Source organism: Sarcophilus harrisii, chromosome 2, assembly GCF_902635505.1.
Source record: "Sarcophilus harrisii chromosome 2, mSarHar1.11, whole genome shotgun sequence".
Taxonomy (NCBI): domain Eukaryota; kingdom Metazoa; phylum Chordata; class Mammalia; order Dasyuromorphia; family Dasyuridae; genus Sarcophilus; species Sarcophilus harrisii.
In genome coordinates this window covers 536793438-536805470 of record NC_045427.1, presented here as the reverse complement: position 1 = coordinate 536805470, position 12033 = coordinate 536793438, and positions in this window count along the sequence as shown.

The window sequence follows — 12033 nt, the reverse complement described above, 5'->3', positions numbered from 1 at the left end:
TTGTCTCCCCATTTTAAATGAGGAGAATGCACTACTGAAAAAAGTTTAGAAAAATTGTGGCCCTCAAGGTGGAACCAGAGAGTAAACCTTCTTAACTGTTTTTGTGGGTCAGCCCTTTGGTGTTCTAGTGAAACCTGTGGACTCCTTAGAATAATGTTTTTAAATGCATAAAATAAAACATGGAGGGTTACACATAAAACAAATTATATTGAAGAGTTTTAAAACTGTTTTTGGAAAAAAAAAAAAAAACGTCCATAGATTCTAGGTTAACAACCCTGACCAACAATTCCAATAGACTTGTGATGGAAAGAGCCATCCACATCCATAGAAAGAACTATGGAGACTAAATGTGGATCAAAGTATAGAATTTTAACTTTTGTTGATTGTTGTTGTTTGTTTGTTTGCTTGCTTGTTTTATTCTAATGTTTTTTCTTTCACCTTTTGATCTGATTCTTGCACAGCAGGATGAAAATGGAAATATGTTTAGAAGAATTGCACATGTTTAAACCATATTAGATTGCTTGCTCTCTATGGAATTTGGAACACCAGGTTTTGCAAAAGTGAATGCTGAAAATTATCTTTGCACATATTTGGAAAAATAAAAAGCTATTAAAAATTTTAAAAAGAACCCTAACCATAGAGAATTAAAGGGAAACTTTTTTTTTTTTTCCTCCAGGGCCACATGTCAGATATTTCAACTTTGACCAGAAGGAGCCATTCATATGTGTAACAAGTGACTGCACAAACCAAGTATTAAAAGTTGTTGGTAAGAGGTTTCAAACACTTCCTGACTGTATAATTCTGGATAAATCATTTAATCATTGTCTGTTTCAGTTTCCTTAACTATATAATGGGACATTAAGAGTCCCTAACTTGCAGGGTTGTTGTAATGATCAAATGAGATTTTTTTTTTAAGTCTGTATGGCTTGGCACATAGTAGGCATTATAAAAATCCCTATTCCTTCTTTGTCATCTATTTGTGGAAAGGAAAATCCATGGAAAGAAATGGAGGCTTCTAATAGTTAATAGGCAGCTAAACTAATAAGCAGAGTTAGGGACCCTAGGTAGGGCAGTAGATAAGAATACTAAGCCTGTAGTCAAGAGGACTTGTCTTCCTGAGTTAAAACCTGGCCTAAGGCACCTATTATTTGGTGATCCTAAGTAAGTCACTTAATGCTTTTTCCTTCTATTCTTCATCTGTGAAATGAGCTAGAGAAGGAAAGGACAAATGATTTCTGTATCTTTGCCAAGAAAACTCCATCCAAATCATAAAGAATAGTACATGACTGAAACTATAGAACAACAACAAACAACAAATTGTTAATGGAATCAGAATGTACAAACAATACATTTATTCATGGCAAATTCTATTCTCAAGCATTGGTTACACAGAAATTCATATTCCAAAAAGCTGACAGATAAACTCCCTACTCCCTTGAAAAAACTCCTAGATCACAGAAACAATTCTAAGATCATCCTTCTCTTTCCTTTTCCTTCCCCCTTCACTCATAGCCCTATGCAGCTCTCCTCTCTTCAATTTTATGTAAAAGGCTATGATGATTTCTCTTTTCCAAAAGTTAAATGAACATTCAGTTGTTAAATTTCATGTTTCAAACACTGACTTACTCTTCTACTGAGACTACTCATAAATGTGGCTCTAAGGTGAGAACTAGTATTCATAGATATGTACAGTTATGTGCCAGCACACTCATATTGACCTGAAATGGGACATTTCATCATTATTCTGACCCCCTTTCCTCTGCCCAAATGAAACTAGAATTCTGCTTTTAGTATCTTAAGTTCTGATAGGCAAGCTTTTATTTTATCTTGCCCAGAAATAGATCTTATTATTACTTTCTAACTAGTTCTAAATTATCCCCCACATTTACAACTCTAGTTCTCCTATTATGTGCTATCTTATCCTATTAAAATCTAGATTTCTTGAGGAAAAGGTCTATTTTGGTTGTTTTTTTTTTTAATTCTATTTTATCTGTAGTATTTAGCACAGTGACAAAAACATAGTAAGTCCTTAATTAAATATTTTTCATTCATTTTTTGCTCTGTGTCTTTTCCAAAAACAACACACAACAATAAACTAATTTGAAAACCTCATCTCTAAACTGAAGATTTCAAATAATTTTCTAATTGGCTTGAAAACAGTTGAACCGGATTAAAATACTTGTATCCTTATACCCCTTAGTCTCTCACTTTGGGAAAATACTTGTTAACTAGGTGTTTGATCAACAAGTAATGAAAAACCCATATTTATAATATATGTTCAGGAAAGGTATAATTGAAGTCACCTCTATGAAAACATATTCCTACTTGAAAAACACTCTCTTTCTAGATAGTGCCTTTATAATATTATGAAACATCAAGCAGAAACTTATCCATTTAGAAAGTCATGGATGAGAAGAAAAGAGAAGTTATTGGTACTGATACTGGTGTTACATGAAATAAGTGAGACATATAGATGGTTATGGAGGTTTCACTTCCAAGTAGTTGAAGTAGAAAAATCCCAGTTCCAAGGTTCTGTTTCATTTTTCTCATCTTAATAATTAATATTGTATATTGACTATGAATCTATTTTGAAAGGTATAAAGAACTATGCATACAGATGATGATAGCACAATTCTATGTAATCTTTTTAAGATAAAAAAAATCTGAAAAGAAAGCTTCATAATGGGAAAATATCTATTTGCCTAATGGCAAACTTTGATCCATAGTTTGGATCCTAGAGAATGATTGGATTGTAAATCTGTAAATAGGTTACCCCAAATAAGTATGTATACTGCCAATCTGTCACAAAGGCCAGCTGTAATGCTTTCTGGCATTGTGATGTCTTGAGCTGGTTTATGTCAGAAGTCCAGTGAAGGGGAGGTTTTCCAGAAGCTGGCTATGAAGCGTCTGGCTGCCTGGATCAAGGATGTTGCCAGTTTAACATCACAGCAAGGGGCTATAACATCTGGCCAGAGACCCATTAGGGAAGGGGAAGTGTGAGGTGAGGGGGATGGAGAAGAGTAAAGGGGAGAAATGGGGGAAGGGTGTTGAGAGTTGTGAGGTTGGGGATAGAAGGTATTGAGAGAGGAAGGGAGGGAGAATGGGAAGAGGAGAGAAAAAAAATCCACTGAGATTTAGACTTTAGTTATGCTAGTGATAATATAAGACCTGAATTCCAAAGCTTCAGCACTTAGGGAGAAGTTAGATCACCACCCACAGAGGGAGATGTGAAGCTTTCAGATCCCAGGACAAATTTCACAGTCATATAACTTTCAGAACAGCTCTGAAGGGCTTGTGTATGCAGATGTCCAATAAGAGCTCTTTTCTTTCTTCTTACAAATTGAAGTTTTATTAGCCAGGACCCAGATGCTTCTCTTTAAAAAAAAAAAAGATTAATATCAAATTCATCATTTCACTTGAGACCAAGTGATGTGAATGGCAGTGTCAAAGCCAAACGTGTGAAGCGTACCAAAATCTCAATGGGAAGCAGTCTATTTGCAAACTATTTAGAACAGCATCCTACTTGAGTTTGACTTGGTCACTTTCAACTTGGTTCATTGGAAAAACAGGAGAAGAAAAATGTGAATGCCCCAAAGTACTCTAAACTCTAAAGAAAGTGATTGCTTTCTGCAGAGAGCACTCTGGTTACTATGTATAAAGAGCTGCCAGTTCTGAATTCAGCTGAGATGTTCCTGAGAAAAGGATATATCCTGCTTCAGGTGGGGAAGGAATGACAAGCTAGATTGCAGCAGATTAATAGGGGCAGGGAAAAGATTTCTGTGAGAAGATCCCAAATAGAGTGCTAATTGTTTCCAAATGATGAGTGTGGGCAGATTAATATGGAATGGGTTCAACTTTGGTTTGAAAGATCTTGGTAGGTATCCGGAGCAAGTCCAGAAGGCCATGTCTGCTTTCAATTACTAGGCAGAGAAGCAGACCAGACCTATTTTTTTTTCCAAGAGTGACAAATAAAATGGACAGAAATGACCTCTCTGCAATCCTTGGCACATTTGGCTTTCAATGTGACGGAATGCAGCCACATATATTACATGGTAAGGAATGCCAAGGAGGGAAGGTTTCACATAGAATCCAAACTCTTGAGCAATAGGATTACTATTCTTAGTGCCAATCACATAACTACAAGATTGATTCCCTCCCACTTTGGGGTTTCCATAGCATCCACACTTAAGCCTAATGATTGTTTCAGTAATGTCATAAAATCATGGAATATAATAGCTATATGGGACCTTGGAGATCACTCAGTAGGCCAAACTGATCATTTTTTAGACGAGGAAATTGAAGCTTAAAAAGATTTTATTATTTACTCAAAGTCACACTATTACTAACTCAAATTCAGGTTGCTGACTCAGAATTAATAATAGTAATAAAAATAATAATTAATAGTTATGATAATGTCCTGTTTGCAAAGCTCTCATTTGATACTCATAACAATATATTATTATCTTTATTTCACAGTTGAGAAAACCAAGGCTGAATAAAGTTAGATGACTCTCTTCAGGATTATTACACTAGCAAGGGTCTGAAGTACAATTTGAGTCCATACCTTCCCAACTTCAGATCATGCATTCTATATACTACAAGACAATGCTGCTTACATTTTGAGAATTGTGGCCTATAGGACTATCAGGACTGTAGAAAGAACCTTTAAGTAGAGCAAAATTAGAGATAAGCTATTGATGGCTAATCCTGTATGTTTCTTATATTGATCTGATTTCAAAGAACTCCCAGGATTTTTCTCTGACAAACTCAGAGTCATTCCAAAAATGAATGGCTATGAAGTAGGTGGTGTATTTTCGACTTCAACATGTTATTTTTATTGATATTAGAGGTTTGTGTCAGTGTTATACTAACTGGAAGAAAAAAAAAAAAGAAGTAGGCATAAATGCTATTTACCAAACCACATTAGTCAAAATACTGCATTTTAAAACCCCTTAAGTTGTTATACATCATCATATAAGTCATCACCAAATAGTGAGTACAAATTCCTAAGAGTTATGTTGACATGGAATTTGTCAGCCGAAGTGCTGGAAAATTTATATCTCCTCATATATCTGTAGTCATATCTTCCATAGAAATTAACATATTATAACGCTAATATTTCAAGGTAATGTTTTCTCATGAGGATGCCATATTTTATCAGTTAATATCATCTGTATAAAAACTATTCAATTACATTATCAAGGTGTATATGATTAATATTGATATTAGAGACATAATGATAACATTGTAAAATATCATTGCCTTTCAGTCAGTTTAGTATAGAAACAGAAAAAGGAAAATTGATATATTTCTTCTAAATAATAAAATAAAATGTATGCTGCATGAAAGCAAGGAATGAATAGCATTATCTGGAGATAGGTATACTTCAATGAAACAACATTGCTTTATTTGCTTTCCAAACTTTAAAGTACTATATAAATGTTTGTTATCCAAAAATTCCAATGAATATGTGATCCCTCCAATGATAAGGATTGCTACATAATCCATAATTATTCATTCAGGGATCCTTATCTATGTTCTCTCATACATTTCCCACAGGGTCATCAAATTTTCATGCTATTGAATATATACCAATAGAAATCACTATCTTTTGGTTCTTTCATATGCTTGTTAGGTGACTGAAAATCTTTTTTTTTCCTTTCTGATCATATATCTGGAGCAGGGAATTTTTTATATAGCTCCTCCTCTGTAATTTCTCATTTATAATCATTATAATTTATAATGTCACAATCTAGTCACTCTCACTACTCACTTTTGTTTTGTTCTTGGGTGATCTTCAACTTTAAGCATTTAGAGACAGTCATATTCCATAACAAACAGCCATAGGATATTTTGAAGAAATTTTTATTCATATCTTTTTTTTTATTACCCACACTACCCTATCCATATGCATCCTTCCCCTACCTTTCAGAGGGACATATCTTATAATAAAGAAGGTAAAGGACGAGGGGAAAAAATCGGTAAAGCCAATTAATACCTTATATAAGCTTGATGTTCTGTGCTTGGGACCTCAATGGTCCTCAACTGGGCTTAATGATAGGGACCTCTAAATTGAATCACCACCACCTTTGCACAAAAAGGGTGTGGGAAAAGGGTACAGAAAATCATCATCCTAGGCCTGGACTACTGCAATAACCTTTTGGATGATTTTTTTTTTTTTTTTTTTTTTTTTTTTTTTTTTTTTTTTTTTTTTTTTTTTTTTTTGCCTCAAGTGTCTTCTAATTCTAGAACACCATCCACTTGGGTCAAATTGATTTTAAAGTACAGATCTGACCATGTTATAAAAACTCTTCCCAAATTCAGTAAACTCTAGTGGCTTCCTATTACTTCTGTGATAAAATATAAAATGTTCTATTTTATAGTTAAAGAACTTTCCTACCTTTCCAATATTCTCACATCTTCTCCTCCTCCATCTATTCTGCAAACCAATGACAATGACCACCTCTATTTCCCAACTCCATATGTTTTTTTCTTGCCTGAACTCTTTCCTTCCTCATCTATTATGTCCTGGTTTCTTTGACTTCCTTTGAGTTTCAGTCAAAAAGGTTAACAATGGGTATAATAGCTTGCTAGTACGTGGGTATGACTATTTGTTAATTGTTAGTGGTGTTTCTCTAATGTTTGAAAAATTGTTCCAGTTATCTGTAGTCTTTGTGCCTTTTCTTTGAAATTATTTCCAGTTTATCCCTCTCTAGATCTCCTTTGAATATAGTTTTTTTTTGTTTGTTTGTTTTTGGTTTTTTTTTTTGCATGTTGTCTTTCATAATACAGGAAAAGCTCAGGGAGAACAAGTTTGGTCTCTGCCTTTCTTTTGTATTTCTCAAACTTAGTATAATGTCTAGCATATAGTTGGTGCTTAATAAATACTCATTGACTTGATTCTGCTATATAAAGCACTGTCTATATTGGTGGGTGCATCCTAACTGTCTCTGGTAGGAAAGCATGTTATTTCCTTTTTTGAGTTTAAGGGTGGAAATATGGGGAATATATAGAGAAAAAGGGCTCTAGAGTCAGAGGAATTACAGAAGTACAAATTCTACCTCTGAAACATTCTATCTACATGGACTTGGACAAGTTACATAATCTCCCTTGGTCAAGGTTTCCTCGTCTCCTGGAAAAATGAAGTAACCGGCTTATTAAATTATGTTAGTATCTTATCCTTCAAAACATGGAATAAATTGTCAGTTCAGATGACCTTGATTTTGCTTCCATTCCTTCTCATTTCTATTAAGGCACTTCATTGGAAAACCAATGATTCCTAGATCTTAATCTTGCAACTGAAAAATTAATTGATTCACTTATTCTAGGTAGAGGCTGAAATCTAGTACACTCCTCTACCCCCTCAACAGAAAACCCAGAGCAAACAAATAGATACCAACATAAATCCATGGGTACTTATCTTTTTCTATAACCTTCACATTGCCCTTTGGTATGAACTTCACTGCCTCAACTCACAATTATACAAATTTGAACTTTTTAGAGATAGTCATTGCATCAGTTTAACTTAACCTTATATACTGGTAATAAAATAAAGCATTATTTGAGAGGTGCTTGCAAAATCCTTAGATGCTGCTGCTGTTGCTCTTGGAAATTCTAGGACTCTATGAAGATACTGATACATGGAGAAGGAGTAGTGTATTCAAAGACACTTAGCAAGTACGTGTTAGGATTGAAGATAAAATCTATGTTTTCCAGATTTCTAGACCAGTACTTTTCACCACCATCAGCAACTCATCTCTAAGTATTACTATCTTCACTGTCATCTGAAAGTATTATAAGATTAAGATGAGATGATCCAGAGCTGGGAAATGACCAGAGATGGGATATAAAATTTGACCTTGGAAGGGACCTTAGAGGGTATTCTTTCAAGGATGTGCTGACAAATGTTTAACAAGTTCTTCAAAAACATAAAATACTTTTAAATTTAATCTGCATTATTAACAGTTCTTTCATCACTTTCTTAATTCTAGAACAACAATAAAACAGTAAATAAAGACACTATTTTTTGCATTTGCTAATATCTAAAAATATAAATTTTCACACTGAAAAATTAAAAATCAGCCCTCACAAGCAGGTTTGAACTACCTTCAGCACTCTCCCATGAGAAATAAGCAAAATAAAGAATATAAAACCTAGAGTACTAGTTGAAGTTTCATCTATTATAAGCTTGAGTAAGTCAGATAAAAATTCAGATGGAATATGAACTTTGAAAAAAGTTTCCTTTAAATTCAAAAGATGTTTGCTATTCTTTATTTAATCTAAATTCATAAATATTTTAAGCCTGGCTGTTGTTATTACTGTTATTGTTTTTGATGATGATAATGGTGATGGTGATGATGATGATAGTATTTACATAGTACTTTAAAGTTTGGAAGCCACTTTAAAATCTTATTTCATTTGATCTTCAAAACAACCATATGAAGTAGGGTACTATTAATATTGCAATTTTACAAATGAGGAAACTGGGACAGAAAAAAGTTAAGTGACTTACTAGGGTCACAAAACTAATTAATATTTGGGGCTGGATTTGAATTCCAATCTTTCTACTCCAGGTCCTATGCTATATTTACTGCAATATTAGAGAAAAATGTGAAAGTGTAACATAAAAGGTGGAGAAGAAGAAAATTACAGCTAGGACATCTGACTAAGACTTGCAGTTGTCTCATTGGAGTTGCTTGTTCAAACTGAGTGATTTATCAAGAGGGAAGCACTTTTCAAAGAGAAGGAAAGGGGCATGGAGGGAAAAAGAAAAGCTGAAAATAGAAAGGAAATAATTCACATAATACTTCTCCATTGTAAACACATTTTGATCAGATTGCAAAAAAGTAATTCAACTAAAGTTAGATTACAAAGAGCACACAGTACGCGGAATTGTATTATAGAAACAGGAAATTACTTAGGCTGGAATAGGGTATTTTTACCAGACTCTGCAAACTTCAGTGTGTTACTGGTGACAATTTTGGATTATTCTCTTAAAGTAAAGTTACTGTAGTGTGATGATTCCAGGACTTTTATCCTAGCCTACTATGACCCATTCCAATTAGACTCTTGATTTTTATTTTAAGCTTGGTAGAGACACCTGGAGCTAGAGAGAATTACTATGGTATTAGTAAAAAAAAAAAAAAAAAAAAAAAGTTAGTAGTCCAGCTACCATAGTAGGAGCTCAGTTATAACAATTAATAAGAGGTGCCAAACATGAAATGTATATGCTTAAATGACCACTTTTTAATTATAATTTCTAAATAATTTAAAATACTCTGAATAGTTGCTAATAAATGAGAATTTTATCATTCTCTGTAATTTTAATGGCTTACTAGGTTACAAGATAAATTTATTATTTATATTACATCTCAGTTATATTTGGATGTTCCCATGTTGATATGTAAAGACTTGATATGGATATTCATGGGTAAGATTAATGGATATGTTATTGAATTCCTTTAAATGTGACATTTAAATTGTAAATTAATAGAACAAAAAAATTCATTAAGCATTTGTTATGTTCATGCTGTTGCACTTAAAGTTAAAAGGAAAAACAGGCCTTGCCCTCCAGGAGCTTATATTTTACATTTTTATTTATGTTCTTGTGATTAGCAACCAAAACATTTTTCATATTAACACCATGGAAATTTAATTACCAGTATCAGATGTTGTTAAAACAATTAACAGAAATTAAAGAAAGCTAGGTGGCACAGTAGAGTGATGGACACAGAGGAATTAACATTCAATTCTGTTTCAGATACTTAATCAAGTAATACCAAAAGAAAATATAGGAAACCTTTTCATAAAGCACAACACTATAAAATATACAGACAGAACCATCCCACCAAGGAAGCCAATTTGAATTCAGGTTAAACAAGTTTTCTGCTTCAAGCCTGGAGTATAAGGACAGAAAAATCCTGGGAAAACTGAAAACCACAGTATTTTCATGGCTCTGGCCACCTAATATTGTGCCCAAAGCAAGTAATACTCTAATCCTAATTATGCAGGGTACTTTGGTATACTAAATGGTATAACCTAAAACATGGTTGCTAAATAGATAGAGTACTAGGCCTGGAGTCAGGAAAACTCATCTTCATGAGTTCAAATCTCACCCTAGACATTTATTAGCTGTGTGACCCTCAATATGTCACGACTCCATTTACTTGAAGTCTTCATCTGTGAAATGGGAAAACACTGCAGAAAAAAAGTAATAAACCAGTCCAGCATCTTTGCCAAGAAAACTCCAGGCACAAGGTTCATGGGGTCATGTAGAGTTGAACATGATGGAACATCAACCACAATAAAATCAAACATTTTCCTTCCTGGGATAAAATAACATTTTTATTAGAATAGAATCCTTGTAAGCATTCCTGATATAAAAACCAGAATTGAGTAGAAACTCTGAATTGAAAATACAAGAACCACTAGAGATCTAAAAAGGGAAAAGCATTTGAGTGATTAGATGCATATAAAAAATGATGAAGTGTATATATTTTAATAGGGGAAAAAAAGACAATTATTGATAGTGTCTCTTCAGAAAGCTACCTCGTATAGTCATATAGCAAGTTAAGACAAACAAGACAACCTGAGAGTGCTTTCATTCTGCTTTTCTGGACATGAAAAAAAAAAAGGAAATAAAGGAGAGAGGGAAAGGGAAAACATCATGGAAGAAATGAGAAAGAAGCAAATAGAACTTCCTATTTCTTATAACAATGGTAAACAAAAAATTTACAAACAGTAATGAAGGCATAGGAGGAATGAGTAGCACATAAATATCACTCTTATATGAACCAGATAAAGGACTACTGAATAGACCCAATGATATACTCACATATGCATATGTACACACATAGCATTTGGTACAGCAGTAACAAACTTAAAGAAATATGTAGCAAAATGGAGAGAATAGTTAAGAACAACAGAGATGGGGAAAAAAGAACCATAAGAAACCAAAAAAACCTTCAGGTTCAACAGGTAGATCCTAAATTAGGGGAGGGGGATAAAATTTAAAAAGCAAAGCATAGAAAACTAGGGTTAGGTTATAAGCAACAAATCACTTGAATTAAAGATCACTTATATCACTAACCGATCATTCCTTTTCATATCAATATATTCCCTTTAATATGTATATGGTAAACCATTGTGTATGTATGAATGTCTATGTGTATAACATTAGAATTATTAGACTGCCTAAGGAATTAAATATCTATTAATTAAAGTAATGTAATGCTGCTAGTGAGCCTAGTGATCACTTCTTTTTCTTCAATATCTTTGTAAAGTAAGAAGGGGGCAAGGATTTAAGAGAGGGAAAGAAGATATGAAAGAAGTATATAATAATCATAACTATGAATGTAAATTTTAAATGGGTGAGGACAGTAAACTACATTAGAAAGCCGTCGTAGATACGACAATGCACAAGAAATGTGTTTAAACAAAGGTTTACAAGGGGTTGAAAAGAGGATCTATGAATAGTCAGTTCAAAAGACAAGAATCTAAGCTAACAACAATGTTATGAATAAAATGTTGCAAATAATTAGAAACATGTAATTTAATGTAACTTTCACTCTATTCCATATTAATCAAATTGGCAAAAAAATGACCAAAACAATTAAAATGATAATACTCAGAAGGGATATGGGAAGCCAAGAAAATTAATTCATTGTTGATGGAACCGAGATATAGTACAGTCTTTCTGGACTGCGATTTGGAACTATGCCAAATTGTCCATACCTTTTGACCCCATGATGATACCATCATTAGGTATATGCCCCAAAGAGACAAAAAAAAAAAAAAGTTTAATAGACCCATAGGTTCAAAATGTTCATAACAGCTTTTTGTTGTTGTTATGAAGAACTGAAAACTGTAAATTGGAATCCCTATTAGGTGAATAAATTATGGTATATAAATGAAGTGGAATAAATTTTGACATATGAAAGGAAGATAGAGTTGTTTTCAAGTAAACACAGAAAAAATGTTATATAAATTAATGCAGAGTATAATGGAGAAAATCAAGACATCAAGTTTTACATA